The following is a 21,612-nucleotide window of genomic DNA, read 5'->3' on the forward strand; positions in this document are numbered from 1 at the left end:
GGAATTCATGAGCAAGATAGCTTTGAAAATATGTATAAGTTCATTGCCTGCATTTCGGTGGAGTTTGACCTTCTGCGAGGAGCTGGACGTGTCTAGTGTGCAGCCGAACTGCACACCTTTGTACTTCGGTCTTTGATATTATTTTCACTCCATGCAGCATCGGTCAGTTTTTGCTAAAGGCTCCAGGCTGCAATCTTCAGAGTAAGGCTCCTCGAATTCAGCAGGATGCACTTCCAAGCCAGTGTGCAAAGGATGGAGGCTGCAGAATTGTAAAGATGGAGATTTTGGGGAATGCAGTCTGGGCTGCACAGCTGGGAAAATATCCTCCCTTGGTGCTGTGAGCCAGCCGATGGGAATGGTGGGGGTTAGATTCCATCCCCGCCCCCTCCAAACTAGTGATCAAAATTTGCCATCTGTCATGGATGCTTTAGCTGAGATTCCTGCATTGCAGGGGTTGGACTAGCTGACCGCTGGGTCCCAACTCTACGATTCTTTGATTCTATTATTTGGAGAGGGGAGAGACTTCATCAGGCAAGGCTTTCTTCCACCTGCCTTGCCCCACCCTCTGCTTCTCAATTTGTATTGTATTATTTTATGTACTGTGGCTTGCCGTTGTTTTATTGAATATAGTTTAGAAATTATTTATTGTAACTGTTAAGAGTGAATTTCTGTTTAACTTTTATATGCTGCCCATTCTGCCCAGATGCTGAGGTCCAGCTCAGAGGGCCTTCTGGTCGTTCCCTCACTGCAAGAAGCCAAGTTACAGGGAACCAGGCAGAGGTCCTTCTTGGTGGTGGCGCCCGCCCTGTGGAACACCCTCCCATCAAATGCCAAAGACTAGCATTTAGAGGACATCTGAAGGCAGCCCTGTTCAGGGAAGTTTTTAATGTGCGACATTTTAATGTATTTTTAATCTTTGTTGGAAGCCGCCCAGAGTGGCTGGAGAAACCCAGCCAGATGGGCGGGGTACAAATAAATTATTATTATTATTTAATTGACATTATTCTAATGAATGTTGAATGTTACTTTTTTGATGTAGGCTGCTTATTTTGAAGTTGTGTTTTATTATCACATTTTGTATTGCATTAGATTGTTATAAGATGTACATTTTTTGTTTTTTTCAGCTTGTACACCGCCTTGAGTATTGTAAGATAGAAAGATGGTATAAAAATTAAAAGTGATGATGGTGATATGTTGGGGAGATGATCCTGCAAGAAACTTCAGGAGTGGAGCTTCTGCGCATGCGCAAAGCATGATTTAGTGCTTCTGTGCATGCACAAGCACCGAAACCCGGAAGTAACCCGTTCCAGTACTTCCGGGTTCGCCACGGTGCGCAACCCGAAACCGCACAACCCGAAGCGTCTGTAACCCGAGGTATGACTGTATTTTCTTCTGGTTGCCAATTGCTTTGGGCATTTTTGTTGTTGGTAGTAGCAGCGCATAAAACCAGCATTGCTCTAAACCTGCAGCATTACATAAAAGTGTGAAACCAAGTTCAGGCTGCGACTTTTAATGTATTTTTAATCTTTGTTGGAAGCCGAGTAGGACGTCCGTCCTGAAATCAACTGACCAGGGAGTTCCTCTTGACAGTCTAGAAGTCACCTTGTCCTAAATCAACGCAACTGGAACTAATTGTGTCAGCGCTTTCTTGCTTCGAGGTGTCCCTCTGCTAGCTTTCCCCCTTTTCTCCCCCCCCACCCTATTTTTAGCAAAGCCAGTCTGCAGAGGTACAAACCGCTCCCTAACCTGTCCTGCAAGACTAAGGGCATCCAAACAAGATAGAGATGTCACCGAACGAATCCAGTGGTGTTGGCAAACCAAATAAATCCAGCAGAATCATGCATTGATGCAGAGAATCATAAAATTGTACATGGATGGCACCCTCAAGGATCATCTAGTCCAGCCCCCCTGCAGTGTAGAAATCACAACTAAGCCACTTCCACCCTGCAGAGGAAGTGGGATTGCGGGAGTCACGGCCCCAACATACGCACGGCGGCTGGAGCCCAGCCCCCACGCAATTGGGGGAATCCCTGCCGCATCACCCCCTGACCAGCCAATCAGCTGGCTCTGGGGGCGTGGCCTGCCCTATTTAACGCAGGCATAGCTGGGGATCTCCCTCTTTTTCCCGCCTACTGGCTGTTCCTGCTTTTCCCACCCTCCCGCCCTATAAGGTTTCCGTTCCTTGACCTTGCTATGGACCTTGGTTGGTCGCCATTGAGGGGCCTGGTAGGAATTTTTCCACTTGGCAAATTGGCACCAGTCACTTGGTTTTCGCCCACCTCGTAGCAAATTGTCACAACTTTCCTGATATCGGCGGATAGACATTGGTATTGTTCTGTAGATGGAAGAGGGGAGGTAGCGCCATCACCTGCCCCACATATTGAAGGGTAGTCCGATAAAGGATTCTGGGGGGCTTGGCCCTGTCCGAAGCCTAGGGAGGTGAGGGCCTAAGGCACGCCCCCTATCGGTTCCTAGTTGATGTGCATCAGCAGGACTCCCCCCACTGGTGGTTAACCCTTCCTTGACTTCAAGCGGACGGGCTGAAGTCGGATATAGTCGGTTAGGACCAATGCCTAAGCCAATACCGCTCATCACCTGTAACCAATAAAGTTGTGGCCTTATTTAGCCCATTAACCTTAATAATTGTGTCATGTGTCTTTATTTCCACTGGGCGGGGGACTCACCACGCACCTAATGATTCCCAGACAAATGGTCATCCAACCTCTGCTTAAAAACCTCCAATGAAGAGCAGTCCACCGCCTTCAGAGGGTTGATGAATAGCTCTTGCTGTCAAAATATTCTTCCTTATGTTTAGGTAGAATATCCTTTCCTGTCTTTTAAACCCACTGGTTTGGGTCCTACCTGCTGGAGCAGCAGAAAACAAGCTTGCTCCATCTTTCATGTAAGATATTTGATGATGACTATCATATCACCTCTCAGTCTTCCCTTCTCCACGCTAAACATCCCCAACTCCCTCGACTGTTCCTCATCAGGCTTGGTTTCCAGACTCTTTATCATCTCGGTTGCCCTTAATCTTAATCAATGAGTTTGCCAAGTACAACAACATCTCCCTGTAGCTGCAGTTGCATTTGGATCTTAAGCAACATCTCAAGCCATTTCTGCTCATTTGGTAAAGTCTCATTCCAATTCCTTTTAGGCTCTGTTCTTCAGGCTCTCCCTGCTAATGTCATGCGCAGTTCTCTATATTTGTCTTATTGCTTTTATCCAGTGCTTTTTTTCCTGGGGGGACACAGGGGTATGCATACCCCTAAACATTTTGTGAATCTTTGTACTTTTGTCCATTCACTGTATTTATGTATCCTGATTCGAACCATAAAATGGTGATTTTCTTGAGTCAAAACGCGAGTACCCCTAAACATTTTTAAAGAAAAAAAACCACTGCTTTAATCTTTATTTATATACTGTGATCTATTTATGTGAATCAATCTGAGACCACCGGGTATAGGGCAGTATATTAATAATAATAACAATAAAAATAATAATAATCCTGATACGCTGACAAATCCTTTTTGCCATGAAGTTCATTTGCTAAAATGTGGACTTCTTAAAGCCAGGCCCTTGTCAACCAGCCCCTTCTGTTGTGGGAGAAATTCCCCTCAGGGGGCTCAAGTATGGAGGCTCACACTCATTTGGTTCAACTTCATTCAGCAATGCATTACTGGACAGAGTCCAAAGCATCTCTGAGAGCTTCCCATTATGACACACTCCATGTAGGCAACATATATGTCATCTCAGCTGTTTCATCCTCTGGCCAAACACCTTCTGCCACCCCATTGTCCCAACCACAGTCCTTGGAGACCCTTACTCAACTCAGTTTCCTTTTACTGTCTGTGCAGAGCCCTCCTTGTACCTTATCTGGAGATTTTTCTCTTTAGGTAAAGGCAAAGGGACCCCTGACCATTAGGTCCAGTTGCGGATGACTCTGGGGTTGCGGCGCTCATCTCGCTGTACTGGCCGAGGGAGCCGGCGTACAGCTTCTGGGTCATGTGGCCAGCAGGACTAAGCCACTTCTGGCGAACCAGAGCAGTGCACGGAAACGCCATATACCTTCCCGCCGGAGTGGTACCTATTTATCTCCTTGCACTTTGATGTGCTTTTGAATTGCTAGGTGGGCAGGAGCAGGGACAGAGCAACGGGAGCTCACCCCGTCACAGGGATTTGAACTGCCAACCTTCTGATCGGCAAGTCCTAGGCTCTGTGGTTTAACCCACAGCGCCACCTGCATCCCTTTTTTTTTCTCTTTGACATTCAGCAATTTCATTTCTGCTTAACTGGTTCTTACCACTTTTGTGGTCAAGCCATATTCTTGCAAAAATGGCACTGCTTCACTCATAAGGGGATTTACAGAAGTTCCTCGCCACTCTTCTCTGGAGGCCGGCCTTCACCTGAGCTTCAAAACCTTGAAACACCAAGTTCATTCCCTGATATCTGCCAGTGCTACACTCTTGAACCAAGACGTGTGTCCAGCCTGCTCTGTGGAACATCAAGTAGTGCTGGTCCAAGACTAATGCATTCTTTTAACCATTCTCCTTCAATTAATGAGAAAAGAAACTACAATTGAAAATTAGCAAAACCCTTATGCTTGCAGATTTGGAAGCTGACTTCCAGATGGACCCAAACATCAATTCACAGTGGGGAGAACAGCAGCAGCATCCCTTGAAAGTCTTATCTCTCCCCAGCCTTGTGTTTCTTCACACTCAGAGCAGAAATTTGCTTTCTTTCCCAAAGAGGAAAACAGCACCAACCACAAGCATCAAATAATTGCAGCTGGGAACTTTGTTTTACTCTTGTTTTGTTGTATGAAACAAAACTCTCCAAGGGCCTCAAGTTCCCTTTAAAATGACTGTGCATGTGATATGCAGTTTTGCCTGGGACTTGGGAGACCCGAGTTCAGATCCCGACTCAGTCATAAAAGGCCATGGTCAAAGGCCTGGAAACGATGCCTTATGAGGAACGGCTAAGGGACCTGGGCATGTTTAGCCTGGAGAAGAGGAGGTGAAGGGGTGATATGATAGCCATGTTCAAATATATAAAAGGATGTCACATAGAGGAGGGAGAAAGGTTGTTTTCTGCTGCTCCAGAGAAGCGGACACGAAGCAATGGATCCGAACTACAAGAAAGAAGATTCCACCTAAACATTAGGAAGAACTTCCTGACAGTAAGAGCTGTTCGACAGTGGAATTTGCTGCCAAGGAGTGTGGTGGAGTCTCCTTCTTTGGAGGTCTTTAAGCAGAGGCTTGACAACCATATGTCAGGAGTGCTCTGATGGTGTTTCCTGCTTGGCAGGGGGTTGGACTCGATGGCCCTTGTGGTCTCTTCCAACTCTATGATTCTATGATTCTATGATTCTATAAAGCTCACTGGGCGACTTCGGACCAGTCATTCAATCCCCGCCTACCCTTCCTCACAAGGTTGTTGTGAGGATTAAATTAGGAGGGAAGAAAACAATGTATACTACTTCGTAGCTCCTTGGAGGAAATGGTAGGATGCAGAATTAATAATAATAATAATAATAATAATAATAATAATAATAATAATTTATTATTTGTACCCCGCCCATCTGGCTGGGTTTCCCCAGCTACTCTGGGCGGCTTCCAACAAAGATTAAAAATACATTAAAATGTCACACATTAAAAGCTTCCCTGAACAGGGCTGCCTTAAGATGTCTTCTAAATGCCAGGTAGTTGTTTAACACTTTGACATCTGGTGGGAGGGTGCTCCACAGGGCGGGCGCCACCACCGAGAAGGCCCTCTGCCTGGTTCCCTGTAGCTTGCTTCTCGCAGTGAAGGAACTGCCAGAAGGCCCTCGGCGCTGGACCTCAGCGTCCGGGCAAAATGATGGGGGTGGAGACACTCCTTCAGGTATACTGGACTGAGGCCGTTTAGGGCTTTAAAGGTCAGCACCAACACTTTGAATTGTGCTCGGAAATGTACTGGGAGCCAATGGACCGGTGTTATGTGGTCCCGGCGGCCACTCCCAGTCACCAGTCTAGCTGCCCCATTCTGGATTAGTTGTAGTTTCCGGGTCACCTTCAAAGGTAGCCCCACGTAGAGCGCATTGCAGTGGTCCAAGCGGGAGATAACTAGAGCACGCACCACTCTGGTGAGACAGTCTGCGGGCAGGGAGGGTGTCATCCTGCGTACCAGATGGAGCTGGCAGACAGCTGCCATGGATACAGAATTGATCTGTTCCTCCATGGACAGCTGTGAGTCCAAAATGACTCCCAGGCTGCGCACCTGGTCCTTCAGGGGCACAGTGACCCTATTCAGGACCAGGGAGTCCTCCACACCAGCCCGCCCCCTGTCCCCCAAGAACAGTACTTCTGTCTTGTCAGGATTCATTCTCAATCCATTAGCCGTCATCCATCCTCCAACCGCCTCCAGACACTCACACAGGATCTTCCCTGCCTTCATTGGTTCTGCTTTGAAAGAGAGGTAGAGCTGGGTATCATCTGCATATTGATGGACACACAGTCCAAACCCTCTGATGATCTCTCCCAGCGGCTGCATGTAGATGTTAAAAAGCATGGGGGAGAGGACGGAACCTTGAGGCACCCCACAAGTGAGACCCCAGGGGTCTGAACACTCACCCCCCACCACCACTTTCTGAACACGGCCAAGGAGAAAGGAGCGGAACCACTGTATGACAGTGCCCCCAGCTCCCAGCCCCTCTAGACGGTCCAGAAGGATGTTGTGGTCGATTGTATCAACGGCTGCTGAGAGATCCAGCAGAACTAGGAAACAGTTCTCACCTTTGTTCCTAGCCCACCAGAGATCATCAACCAGAGCGACCGTGTTGAATTTAGGGCAGGGTGGGCAGTTCTACTGCACACGGCACTGAGCTGAGGAGGTGCAAAACTATGATGTCCTGCACTTGAGTGCATGCGCAGAACGGAAGGCAAGATCTGGGAGGGCACCAAATTTTGTCCTCTCTCAGGGAGCCATATTACCAAAGTCCTCCCCTGAAACACTGGCTGGAGAACTGCCCTGAAAAATTCAGAGAAGTGTGTATTTCAATGGATGGTTCTGTTTTTCAGATCACACACCATTATGGAAAGCGTGAATCAAAAAGGTTTATCTTTCAATGAAGAAAATCCTCCATCATTCAGCACATAATTAAACAATGGAACTATTGAATATATGGAGGAAAATTGTGTACACTTGAAAACGTTGGCAGCATTAAGATAAATTCAACAGTGTAAACAAGTTCTGATAGATGTAGTAATGGAATACTGAACGGTTTAGTTTATGTGAAATATGCAGGGATTTATGACGTACAAAATGAGCCATGGAAAGAGAAGAAGGGAAGTTGCTGACATTTTAGGGTTGTTTAAATGAACATTCTAAATTGTAAAGCAGAAAAATTAATAAAAATTACACACAGAGAGAGGAACTCCTTGCCAGTGGAGGCAGTGATGGCCACCAACATGAATGGCTTTAAGCAAGAAGAAGAATTACCGATGAAAGAAGGATGGCGGATGAAATTGATGGACTATGCAGAACTGGATAAATTAACAGGAAGGATTCGAAACCTGCGGCGCCAGAGATTATTAGAAGACTGGAGTAAATATACGAACTATTTGAAAAGTAATAGTAATGAACAGATTACGCTAGTAGGACTGCAAGAAATTTTGTAAGGAGGACTATTTGAAATATTGCAAGAGAAAGACTATGAGGAGAATTATTAGTTAATGATAATTAAGAGTAATAGAGAAATTAAGAAATGCAGAATGAGTGATAAAGAACTGAAAATCATCAGAGGTGTTGACGGAAGTCTAAAATATTGTATAAGATAAGAAGTTATGTTATATGATTGTTGGAAATAATATGTTTTAAAAAACTAATAAAAGTGTGTGTGTGTGTGTGTGTGTGTGTGTGTGTATAACATGAATGGCTTTAAAACAGGATTAGACAAATTCATGGAGGAGGAGAGGGCTATCGATGGCTATGCTCCAAAGCTGGAGGCACCAATGCTTCTGAATGCCAGTTTCTGGAAACCACAGCTTTCCATGGGCATCTAGTTGGCCACTGTGAGAAAAGGATGCTGGACTAAAAGGGCCATTGGTCTAACCCGGCAGGCTTTTCATTGAAGTGTTTTTTAGCAGAGTTTGGATGGCTGCCTGTCAAGGATGCTTTAGTTGAGATTCCTGCACTGCAGGTGGGGTTGGATGAAGAAGAAGAAGAAGAAGAAGAAGAAGAAGAAGAAGAAGAAGAAGAAGAAGAAGAAGAAGAAGAAGAATTTTATTTATACCCCTCCCCAGCCAGAGCTGGGCTCAGGGAGGCTAACACCAGTAAAATTACAGTAAAAGCATAATGGGGGGGGACCAATTTAAAATACAGATTAAAATGCAATTTAAAATGCAGCCCCATTTTAAAAGCAGCCCATAGATCAAGACCATAAGGGGAGGGAAACACAAGGGTCAGACTGAGTCCAAACCAAAGGCCAGGTAGAACAGCTCTGTCTTGCAGGCCGTGCAGAATGATGTCAAGTCCCGCAGGGCCCTAGTCTCTTGTGACAGAGCGTTCCACCAAGTCGGGGCCAGTACTGAAAAGGCCCTGGCCCTAGTTGAGACCAATCTAACCATCTTGTGACTTGGGACCTCCAGAATATTGTCATTTGTGGACCTTAAGGTCCTCCGCAGGGCATACCAGGAGAGGCGGTCCTGTAGGTACGAGGGTTCTAGGCCGTATAGGGCTTTAAAGGTCAAAATCAGCATCTTCAACCTGACCCTGTACTCCACCGGGAGTAGATGCCCCCCAGACCCCTTCCAACACTACAACACTAGAATTCTGTAATTCCAGTGTTCTTACGACTCAGATTCCTCCCCATCCTTCCAAACGTTGCTGCAACGGAGATGTCTGAAAAGGCTTTGCCGTTATTGGCACTTTAATTGGCAGTTGGTCTCCTAATAATCCCTGGCACGGAATGTGCTTTTTTCACAGCTGCTGCCGATCAGCTTGAGATTTCTCTCGATTTCTTCCTGGTCCTTCCCTGCATCCTCACCAAACTTTATGCGAACGTAAGAACAGCCTGCTGTATCAGACCGATGGCCCATCTAGTCCAGCTTCCAATTCCCACAGCAGCTAAGCAGATGCTTGTGGGAAACATGCAAGCAGGATTTGAACGCAAGTGCACTCTCCTCTCCTGCAGTTTCCAGCAACTGGAATTCAGAAGCATAGCTGCCTCCAGCGCTTCAGACGGCACACAACCATCATGGCTAGTAGCCATCAATAGCCCTCTCCTCCCTGAAGTTGTCCAATCCTCTCTTAAAACCATGTGAGCTGGTAACCTCTGCTGTGTCCTGCAGTAGAGGGTTCCACAGTTTAACTGTGTGCTGGTGTACATCCTTTTACCTGTCCTGAATCTTCCCACCTTTATTGAATGTCCATGAGTTCCAGTGTTTTGAGAGAGGATGGAAGACATTTCTCTATCCACTTTGTCGTCTGGTTCACGGGTGATCGAAATCCTGGCTGGGGACATCAGGACTGGGGGCAAGATGGTGGGGTGGGAGCAAGAATGGGGGTCCAGAAGCCAGGAGTCAGGAAGCCAAGAGTACAAAGGTCAGGGAGCCGGAAGTCAAGAAGCCAAGGGTCTGAGGATCAAGAAGCAAGAAGCAAGGAGTCATGAAGGTAGGGGGTCTGAGGGTCAGGAAGCAGGGAGTCAAGAAGCCAAGGTTCAAGGATCAGAAGCAAGAAAACAAAGGCAAGAAGCATGTTGCTGTGGCAAAGAGCCGAAGGGAAATGCTGACCTTATATCCCTTCCCAGCTCTTGCCACCAGGTGCTGTGAGTTACCAATCGGCCTCACCTGTGCAGCCGCACCTTGCCTCTCCAGAACAAACTTAGGAAGGCCCCAGTCCTGCAAAGTCCTATTGGTCACAGGGCCTGGCTCCTGCACGCACACCTGACACACTTTCTCCAGAAACTGGGACTTATTTCTTTTGCCTGCACGAGCACCTCTCCCAACAGTGGCAGACCTGGGAATCTCAATTTTCAGTGGCACCCTGTGTGATGCTAAAACTCTCTGCCCCCAACCTCTCGTCTCCACCCCCTGTTCTGCAGCACTGTTGTGGTGCCCCCTGCAACATGGTGTGGCGCAATGGTCACCCTACTCTAAAACCTCCTGTGCTCTCAACTATGCTTGCTTTGAATGTTGAGCAACAAACGCCTCTTCATTGGGGTGGGGGCGACACTTCTGAGCAATTGGAAGTCACGAAAACCACTGCATTTCACCACCGCATTATGCCAGATGGATCCACCATTTCCACCGGCTTGAAACTGACCTCGATAGAGAAATGTGCTGTGTAGCTACTGATTTTCCTCCTTTTTTATATATGTGAAAGGGGCTGGGGGGGAAAAGCAGAGTCAGCAAGGAAATTAAAGTGGGGGGGGGGTGTGGAAGGAAGGAAGCCTGCAGAGCAAACTGTTGAATGTTGCAGAAATGAAAGCAAGCAAATGGAAGGTATTTCAGCCGTAACATCTGGGAGGGAAAGTGGCGGAGGGAGAAGTCAAAGACTGTTAATATACCTGAACATGGGGGGGGGAGGGGGGGAGAAGCCCGAGTCTGAAAGGCTGACTAGCAATAAAAAATCCATTAGATATTTGTCCTCCCCCACCCCTGAGAGAGAGAGAGAAAGTCCTTAAGTGCTTTCTCTACCTCGGGTGCACACACAGAGAGCCCCCTCCCTGTCTCCTGCTTCTGTTGGCCGTCCCAACATGCTGTTTGGGTGCTGTCCAGAGCATCCTCTTAATGCGCGCCGGCAACACGCCGACTTCATTAAGGGCCTTTCGATTAATGTCAGGGTGGACCCACTCTGCGGGCAGCATCCATCGCCAGGGTGATGGCATATTTAGCGCAAGGCCCTTAGCATAATCGGAATGGATGAAGCCACCTTGGGGAGAGAAGAGGAGGCTGCTTTTAATAGACCCGTAAGTGCTGGCGGGATGAATATTTATGGCGCACTTCCTTTCCAAAAGGGGGGGAGGGGAGGGTGCACAATGAAATATTCAGCGGGAAGCAGGCCAGGGAAGAAGGAGGCATTCAGGGAACACACTCTCTCTACTCCAGGGAAGCTATTTCACCTGTCCCTGCATCTATGGAGTTTCTTTTTTGACAACATAAGAAGGGCCTGCTGAAAGCAGCCAGTGGCCTGTCTAGTCCAGCAGCCTGTTTTCACAGCGCATTCTCCCTTCCTGTGGTTTCCAGCGACTGGTTTTCGGGCACATTGCTGCCTCCAGCCATGAGGTGAGAGCACAGTCATCCTGGCTAGTGGCAGTCCTGTCAGTTGTTGTTTAGTCGTTTAGTCGTGTCTGCCTCTTCGTGACCCCCTGGACCAGAGCATGCCAGGCCCTCCTGTCTTCCACTGCCTCCCGCAGTTTGGTCAAACTCATGTTGCTAGCTTTGAGAACACTGTCCAACCACCTCGTCCTCTGTCGTCCCCTTTTCCTTGTGCCCTCCATCTTTCCCAACATCAGGGTCTTTTCCAGGGAGTCTTCTCTTCTCAGGAGGTGGCCAAAGTCTTGGAGCCTCAGCTTCAGGATCTGTCCTTCCAGGGAGCACTCAGGGCTGATTTCCTTCAGAATGGAGAGGTTGGATCTTCTTGCAGTCCATGGGACTCTCAAGAGTCTCCTCCAGCACCAGAATTCAAAAGCATCAATTCTTCGGCAGTCAGCCTTCTTTATGGTCCAGCTCTCACTTCCATACATCACTACTGGGAAAACCATAGCTTGAACTATGCGGACTTTTGTTGGCAAGGTGATGTCTCTGCTTTTTAAGATGCTGTCTAGGTTTGGTCCAATCCTCTTTTAATAATAATGATAACAATAATTTATTATTTATACCCCGCCCATCTGGCTGGGTTTCCCCAGCCACTCTGGATGGCTTCCAACAGAACACCAAAATACAATAACCTATTAAAAATTAAAAGCTTCCCTAAACAGGGCTGCCTTCAGATGTCTTCTAAAAGTTTGGTAGTTGTTTTTCTCTTTGACATCTGGTGGGAGGGCGTTCCATAGGGCGGTTGCCACTACCGAGAAGGCCCTCTGCCTGGTTCCCTGCAACTTGGCTTCTCGCAGCGAGGGAACTGCCAGAAGGCCCTCGGAGCTGGACCTCAGCGTCCGGGCAGAATGATGGTCATAAATAAAGCAGGGGAAGCTGGCAGGGACCACACAGAAACACACACCTCACAAGCACATGCTGCAAACTGGAGGATCCCAACCGTAGCTCTCCATGGATCAGGCCAGGCAACCGGGACCACAGGGAGACGTCAGTAAGTTCTGCAAAGTACGTGGAAATATGCTTTCAAATGTTTCAGGCAACTCAGGAAAGCGAACCAAGCTGCACACGACAAAAGGAGGCTCTGTGACCTCCAAGGTTCTTTCCAGCTTTGTGGTTTGGCTTGCTCATCACGCTAAGCCAGTGATTGTTTGGTCAAAGTGGTTTGCAAAGCTCTCTATGGTTAGCAGGGATGCAAACAGAAAGTGTAAAATTATCAATAAAAAGAGTTTAATGCTGTGCTGGGCCCGGGGGTAACCTGTGAAACGCAGTCCAGGACTGATCCAGAATCCAAAGGTTCCTCTAGGAGTGAGTCCGACAGGGCCAAGGTAGGACATGAGGCAGGAAACCAGGCAAGGACAGGTACAGGATCTCAGGCAGGATCTAGCATACAGCAATGTTGCTCCCACAACCTGGGGCAGGGTCCGACAGCCTTTTATCTTTGTCAGGGTAACGGCTGGTCCTGATCCCCTGGCGACTCACCTCCCTGTTTCTCCCAAAGGCGAGCACTCCTCCTGCGAGTACTCAGGTCTCTCCTTCTCTCAGACCTTCGTCTCTGCAGCTCGGGAGACGTCGGCGGGTTACTAGACCCAGAGGCCGCCCCAGCCTCCTCTGACCCAACCGGTAGTGGAGCAGCTGTAAGTGATGGCCCAGCTGGAGGCAACGAGGTCATCCCCGCATCTGGAGCCAGGGCAGGCTCAGGCCCCTGACTTGGCCCAGCTGGTGCTTGTTGCAGGGGAACCTCTGCAGACTGGGACTCTTCAGGGTCAGGCCCCAGACTAGGTTCAGATGCCGCCTGGGGCAAAGGATCCAGTGCAGACTGAGACTCCTCTGGTTCCGAGTCCGAGCCTGAGTCTCAGGCCATCACAAATGCTTATTGTCGGGAGAAAGAAAAGGAAGTCCTTCAGTCCTGCAAGAGGCAGTGATTGCCACCAACTTGGAAGACCCTGGGGGTCCCATCAAACTCTACGATTCTATAGGTTTTTAAGCAGAGGTTGGGTGGCCATCTGCCATGGATGCTTTAGCTGAGAGTCCTGCATTTCAGGGGATTGGATTAGATGACCCTTGGGTCCCTTCCAACTGTATGATCCTATGATTCTATAAAAAGGTAAAGGGACCCCTGACCATTAGGTCCAGTCATGGCCGACTCTGGGGTTGTGGCGCTCATCTCGCTTTACTGGCCGAGGGAGCCGGCATACAGCTTCTAGGTCATGTGGCCAGCATGACTAAGCTGCTTCTGGAGAACCAGAGCAGCGCACGGAAACACTGTTTACCTTCCCGCCGGAGTGGTACCTATTTATCTACTTGCACTTTGACGTGCTTTCGAACCGCTAGGTTGGCAGGAGCTGGGACTGAGCAACGAGAGCTCACCCTGTCATGGGGATTCGAACCGCCGACCTTCTGATCAGCAAGTCCTAGGCTCTGTGGTTTAACCCACAGCTTTAAAAGAGGATTTAGATGAATTCATGGAGGAGCAGAAGGCTCCTAGTCAGGATGGCTATGGTCTGCCTCCATAGTTGAAGGCAGCATTGCTTCTGAATACCAATTACTGAACTCCTGCTTCCAGGATTCCCTTTAGAATCCAACAGGATGCTGGACTAGATGGGCCATTGGCCTGATCCAGCAGCCTCTTCTTACCTTCTTTTGTGAAGATCCCTCCCCAGGTCTGAGCATGCAATTTGGGATTTGGGCGTATTTTCACTTTCAAAAAACACCTTCTCCTACCCGGCTGCAAAGAAAAGAAAAGTGAAATGATAGGCGGAAGTCTAGACTTTTTCTGGGGCTATTGTCAGTATGTGAAGTCCTCCTGCTGTTTGAGCCATTGTCAATACTTCTTTGAAGTGCAAAAGGAGGCTTGTAAAGATTGTTCTCTACCTGCAGCAGCATGGAATATTTGCATTGATAATGAATGCTCAGAAGAGGGCAGGGAGGAAAGACTGCCTTGAAGGGCCTTTCATTCAAGTCATCTTTCTGGCCTGTTTTTGCTTCAAGGACATGCCTCCCAGGGTCCAATACTTGGACTAAGTTTAATGAAGAACTGTCAATCCAATTTATAAAGGGTGGTTTTTTCCCTTGCACTCTACACAAACTTAAACGTTGGAGGGACTACAAGACTCATCTAGGAATCAGAGCTAAAGACTCCCTGGACAGGTGGTCATTCAACCTCTCTTTAAAAACCTACAGGAAAGGAGAGTCCATCACCTTGCAAGGTCCTGGAATCATAGAATGGTTGAGCTGGAAGGGACCTCAAGGGTCATATATACCTTGGCCTCGGCCCAGTAAACCTAAAGGAGATTCTCCACCCCTATTGTTCTGCCCGGACACTGAGGTCCAGCTCTGAGGGGCTTCTGCCAGTTCCCTCCCTGCGAGAAGCCAAGTTACAGGAAACCAGGCAGAGGGACTTCTCGGTGGTGGCGCCCGCCCTGTGGAACACCCTCCCACAAGATGTCAAGGAAATAAACAACTATCCGACTTTTAGAAGACATCTGAAAGCAACCCTGTATTGGAAGTCTTTAATGTTTGAAGTTTTACATTGGTACCTCGGGTTAAGTACTTAATTCGTTCTGGAGGTTTGTTCTTAACCTGAAACAGTTCTTAACCTGAAGCACCACTTTAGCTAATGGGGCCTCCCGCTGCTGCCACGCTGCTGGAGCATGATTTCTGTTCTTATCCTGAAGCAAAGTTCTTAACCTGATGTCAGGGAACTGCCATCGGAGCCCGAGGGAGAGGGAGCGCTCCAGAGGGGTTCCGGAGAGCGTTCCGGGAGGGAGAGAAGCAGCCCATCTTCTGGGGAAGGAATTCAGCATAGCACCAGTGGAGAAGGGGGGCAGAAGGGGGAATCGGCGAGGGGGCTCCAGGACTCCTCGCTGGAGACCAGTGAGGAGAGCACGGGTCCTCCGCTGCCCACACCCACCCTGCGCAGAAGACTTCCGCGCAGGGAGAGTAGGCGGCGACTAGGCGTCAAAGAGCTTCTTTGCTGGAAGAAGTTCAAGAAACACCCACTGATGGATTCTGCCAGCCAGCGATTGAGACAGCCACGGGTGAGTGGCTGTCCGGACAGAAAGGGTTCACCCAGGCAACCTAGCCAGGTGTGGCGTCGATTTACACACGAGCAACCCCCTAGAACCATTACACCTGAGGTACTATTTCTGGGTTAGCGGAGTCTGTAACCTGAAGGGTATGTAATCCGAGGTACCACTGTACTATGTTTCTGTGTATGCTGTTAGCCACCCAGAGTGGCTGGGGGAACCCAGCCAGATGGGTTGCTGTTGTTGTTGTGGTTATTGGACAGCCACTCCAGAAGGACAACATGGTCAATGGTATTGATCTTTTCTTGTGTTTTTAATAATCTGTTTTTAATGTTCTGCAGAAAGTCGCCCAGAGTGCCTAGGGAAACCAGTGGCTGGGGAGGGAAGGAAGGAAGGAAGGAAGGAAGGAAGGAAGGAAGGAAGGAAGGAATATTATCTATTCCAAATCTTGCAATGCAGGACTCTCATTCATTGGAGGTTATTAAACAGGGTTTGGATGTCTATCTGTCAGGTTTTCTAAAGAAGTGATTCCTGCATTGCAGAGGGTTGGTCTAGATCAGGCATCCCCAACCTTCGGCCCTCCAAATGTTTTGGACTACAATTCCCATCATCCCTGTCCACTGGTCCTGTTAGCTAGGGATCATGGGAGTTGTAGGCCAAAACATCTGGAGGGCTGCAGGTTGGGGGTGCCTGGTCTAGATGAACATTCCAACTCTGCAATTCTGTGCTTCTTTTGAACACAAGGACAGCTGTGTTTCCTTCTGGACAGCCCTGACTATAGATAGTACACAGAGCAACCTCGGTCAGCTTGAAGACTCGGTCGACACCTTAATCAACTTTTCCTGCTTGAACTGGCTGCTGTTGCAGGGACTTCTTCAGCACCCCAACCACTAATCCCCATGACCTTTTAATAAGCAGGATGGATGCTCTGACGCCGGTCCCTTTGAAGAAGCCCAGCGAACCCCTGGCTGGATTAGCGTTTTAGTCCATTTCATTTCTGTCTGGCTCTTGCCGCGAAGCTGCGCGTGGATATCTGACTAAAGACGGTAATTTGGAAAGGCAATTTTCCTGAATTGCAGGTACGGCGAGATGTCGGGAGATGTAACTGCTGGCTCAGGCAGTCAGATGCAGAATAAACACCAAAGTGATTTAATGGATTCTTTTCATGCTTCCTTCTCTGTGTTTTTTTTCCCCTTTCCCAAAGCCTGGCTGAATGAAGCAAAATAATTATAAGCACAAAATGTCACCTCATTTGGCATAATCGTTAGTCTCGCCTCACTTCCCATCACGCTTATTTTACTGGTGGAAAATAAACATCATACAAGAGGAGGCTAGCTGAGGTCCTCTGGGTTTAGGGAGACGAGGGACCAACACTAAGAATATTGTTAGACGTCACGCCAATTTCCGAGTGGTGAGAGACTTCAGAGGTCTGGCTTTCTTGGAATGAAGGTCAGTGGGGAATGTGGTGTTTTATTTAGACATCTATACAATCTGAGAAGAAGATGGAAGGGAATGGCAGGATAAATTATTAGAATTGGCCAGATTAACAGAGACAATCAGCGGACAGCCAAGACAAGAATTTCAAAAAGAATGGGGGAAATGCAGAGAATACTTTACCAAACTGTGCCCCCAAATATACACCTGGACTTGTTCCGATTAATTTCTACAGGAGACGTTGCGGTTTTTAAAGTCATAATTAGGAAAAATTGTAATAATCACATGTAAAAGAAACATTATACAAGAAGTAAATAAGGAGGCCATTTACAGGATAAAGGAAGTCTTAATTTTATGTTATGTTTTCTTTGTGTAAGGGGATAGGAGTTTAATTCTGATAATTAAATTGTCAGTGGTGGTGGGTAGGTTTGTATGCATGAATTGTTGTGGACTATGTTGTAAATAAAGTAAAAATAAAAAAATAAAAAGATGGAGGGGCTCACAGCATTAACACCCTAACAGATCTTGCTTCTCCACCAATCACAGCTTTGGATCCAGCACAGAATCAAGCATGTCTCTGTGTCTCCATCTTCCAGCCTGTTTCTAGCTCACCCACCCACAACTCTCTGGCTTTTGTTCTCATACCTAGCATTTAGATAAGGTTGGTTCAGGAAGGCTCGCCTGTTCCTTCTACGGCACAGAGCAACTTCTTTCGTTATGCTAATTGTGGTGCTTAACTAGTCAGCCAAAGCCATTGGCACGCTTGCTCTCATACAGCCCACCCCCACAGAAACAGGATCCCAAGAACAGGAAGGGACTTATGGTATCGCCCAGACTGACCACAGACTTCTTGCTTTGGTAAAGGGAGAAACTGACTTCTCACTAGAAAAAGATGGGCCTTGCAATTTCATTGGAAATCTCCTTTCTTGTCTTTTGAATCCATTTGGTTTGGGTCATACCCTCTGGAGCAACAAAAAACAGGCTTGTTCCATCTTCCATGTGACAGCCCTCTTCTCTCATAAGGCTAGAAGTCGAGGACTCTCATGTCCTCCAATGCAATTGAATGTTAGAAGTTGCAGGACCTGCAAAAGGAACTGCTTTTTAACATGTGAATGGTTAAACTATGGAAATTGCTGCAGCAAGTGATAGCCACCAAGTCAGATAGCTCTAAAGGGAGTTTTGATGAAATCACAGTGGATAAAGCTATCAAGGGCTACTAGTCACTAAAGCTCTATACTACATCTGACATCAGCCCCTCTCTGGATGCCAGCATTGGAGCAATCTAGAATAGGTGAGTGCTTCTGGGTTTATGTTCTGCTTGAAAGTATCTGGTTGGCCACTGTGGGAACAGAATAATGGATAAGATATGCCTCTGGTGTGACCCAGAAGAAATATAATGTTCTTTGTGAGCCCAGTGCATCATAGAATTGTCGAGTTGCAGTGGCAAGAGTCTTGATAGCACAAGGATGGAAGAATGAGGTAAACCCCGACAAAAGAACAGTGGCAAGAGAAATTGATGAACTATGCAGAACTGACGAAACTGACATGCAAACTGCGAGATAAGGACAACTGTGACTTTAAAGAAGAATGGGAACTTTTTACAAATTATTTAAAAAGACAACAAGATGAACTGGACTCCTTGGCAGGTTTTGAATAAACATACACAAATTTATTGAGGGTTAATTTAGTAAACAGATAATAAAAGGATATATACAATTTTACAGTATGCAGAGAATAATATGAGTTGAGAAATCAGAGAGAGGAGCTGAGGGAAGTCTGGGGGGAGGGAGGGAAGGTTCTTTGGGGAGGGGGAGGGGGAGGGGGAAAAGGAGGGGGAAATAATGAAGATGTTTTGTTTTGATAATTTGTTATGTTGAAATTCTTAATATTTTTTAAACAAACAAACAAACAAAAAAGAATTGTTGAGTTGCAAGGGACCCTGGGGTTCATCTAGTCCAACCCCTTGCAATGCAGGAATCTCAACCATGATGACCATCTGACCTCTGCTTGAAAACTTCCAAGGAAGGAGATCATGAGATGTTTCCAACTCTTTTCTCTTCTAAACTGGCTCTTCAAAGACTCCCTGATCACCACAGCATCCAGAAAAGGGGCCATGTGGAACAATGCATTCATAGATGTGTTCCTCTCTAGCAATGCTTGTGTCTCCCATGCATGTGAAAAGAACTATAGGCTCGGTTCAAATATTTTGCTTATGTTGTCTGTTTCTGCCTAGTTCAGGTTCTGCTTGGCTGTGGAGATGTTGACTCTCCATCCCCATACTCACCTGCAGGATTTCGTAGGAGATTACGATTCTAGACCTGCCCTTCTCCATTTTGGCTAGGCAGTGAACCATGACAGTCAGGGAGAACAAATAGCCTTCACAGGGAGCCATCCAGCAGTGGAAGCGGGAAGGAATAAGGTTCGGATGCCAGGTAGTAACATCAGGGTCAGGTTCTGCAGCACCATGGAGAGCTCCCAGGGAAGGTAGCAATTGATTGAGCATTAGTTTTTTTCATATGTCATCTGAGTGCTAGGAAATGCAAGGGAGGGAAATAAAGGAACATAGGAACACAAGAAGAGGCTGCTGGATCAGACAAATGGCCCATCTAGCCCAGCATCCTGTTCTCACAGTGGCTGAGCAGATGTCTGTGGGAAACTCATAAGCAGGATTCAAGCACAAGAGCATCCTTCACTCCTGCTGTTTCCAGCAATTGGGACCCAGAAGCATCAGTACCTATTACTTCGGAGGCCGTGCGTATCCATCATGGCTAATAACCTGAATAGCCCTTTCTTCATCCCCTTTAAAAGCCACCCAACCTGGTGGCCATCACTGCTTCCTGTGGGTGTGAGTTCTGCAGTCTAATTATTATTATTATTAATATTTTTATTACTTATATCCCACACATCTGGCTGGGTTGCATTGTGTTAAGAAGTACTTTTTAAAACCCTTCCAGCAGCACCTTAGAGACCAACCAAGTTTGTTATTGGTATGAGCTTTCGTGTGCATGCACACTTCTTCAGATGGAAGAAGTATCTGAAGAAGTGTTCGTGCACATGAAAGCTTATACCAATAACAAACTTAGTTGGTCTCTAAGGTGCTACTGGAAGGAATTTTTAAATTTTGTTTTGACTATGGCAGACCAACACGGTTACCTACCTGTAACTATTTTTAAAACCCATCCTGTATCTTCCAACACTCAGCTTCATGGCATATCCATGAGTTCTAGTGTTATGAAAGATGAGGAAAGCAAGGGAGAAGGGAAGGGAAGGGAAGGGAAGGGAAGGGAAGGGAAGGGAAGGGAGGGAGGGAGGGAGGGAGGGAGGAAGGAAGGAAGGAGCCACTGGGTTTAAATTATGAGTGTTTCAGCCAGGCCCCCAGCCCTGCCTTTACCAGACCATTGCAAGATGGATTTGTATGATAAAGTCACAGCTCTGCTGTCTGCTTTCATTGCAGAGATGTGCTTTGTCCTGGGAGCCAGCCTCTCTTTTGGTCTTCAGCCATCGGTTTTGCCTCCTCTGATGGGATTTGGCTGTCCTAAAGGGAACCTCATGGGAGGCAGGTTAAAATTCAACACACACATTGCAAGAGTCTCAGGCAGTGGGCCTGTTCTTTCCCTGTGGAGGCTGGCTGAAAATAAGGCCACCAGGAATGGGAAGCTATTTCAACTCCTCGCAGGCTAGTTCAAAGCCCTTTTCTGTCCTGGTGGAAGAATCGCTCTTCTCCCAGGCTCAAGAGGAACATCTGTGGAACATCCTGAGAGAATATGGTGTAAAATAACATTGCTTTTCCTTTCTTTTCTAAAATGTAGCAACTAGGTGGAAGGAGTGGACATGTCATATAAAGAAGCCATCCTACATTCAACGGGTTGTCAGTACTTGCAATGAGTCCTGTGCTGTGCTTTGAAGACCCAGCAATCAGCTGATAGCCCAAACGCTTTGCAGGTGCCACTGATCAGCTGACTGTTAGTGCCTGCAAACCCCCTTTGGGTGTAAGGCAGGTGGATGTAGTTGGCCAAAATGGCTTGGTGACCCAAATGGGGGCCCCCTGGGGAGCCTGGTTTTGACCTGAAGTTCAGAGGCTCCCACCCCTGTTGTTGTTGTTTAGTTGTGTCCGACTCTTCGTGACCCCATGGACCAGAGCACGCCAGGCACTCCTGTCTTCCACTGCCTCCCGCAATTTGGTCAAACTCACTAAGCTCTAAATCAGAATTAAAACCCACCCAGCTAAGTCCTGCCCACTCTCAAGAGGCTTTTAGCAAAGAATCTGTTCCAGTCCCATTACTCCTAGACATCAACAGAAGTCTACTGTCCCTATCAAAGGAAGCAATAATATAGCTCTCTTCTGCTTTGATCAGACCTCACCTGGCATCCTGTGTCCAGTTCTGGGTGCTGCAGTTTAAGAAGGATGTTGACAAGCTGGAAGATGTGCAGAGGAGGGCGACCAAGATGATCAAGGGTCTGGAAACCAAGCCTGATGAGGAACGGTTGAAGGAGCTGGATATGTTTAGCCTTGAAAAGAGAAGACTGAGAGGAGATATGATAGCCATCTTCAAATATATTAAGGGCTGCCACATGAAAGTTCATGGGACGAAAGGGCAGCAGGATGCTCAATCAGGAGAGATGGGTTGGGCGGGGGGGCAGCAGCTGAGTAGGGGGGCACTCAGCTCAAAGGGGGCGGCATGCTGCCTGCTGTTCGTGCAAGAGGTCCCTGGTTGAACTTCCAGTTAAAAGGCTGGGAAAGCCCCGAGGCCCTGGAGAGCTGTCCCTGCCACTCAAAGCAGGAAGCATTGGGTTGGATGGATCAATGGCTTCCTTTGGGAGAAGACAGCTTCCTGGGTTCCATGTGGATTGATCCA

The 21,612-nt window shown here is 47.5% G+C and overlaps 1 protein-coding gene across 1 annotated transcript in view; it reads right to left on the minus strand.

Annotated features, from left to right (window-relative positions):
- Positions 1-21,612, minus strand: part of GALT (galactose-1-phosphate uridylyltransferase) — a 396,764-nt gene that overhangs the window by 28,906 nt on the left and 346,246 nt on the right. The gene's annotated exons all lie outside the window — the stretch shown is intronic.

This window comes from Podarcis filfolensis (genome assembly GCF_964270895.1).
Source record: "Podarcis filfolensis genome assembly, chromosome: 11".
NCBI lineage: Eukaryota > Metazoa > Chordata > Lepidosauria > Squamata > Lacertidae > Podarcis > Podarcis filfolensis.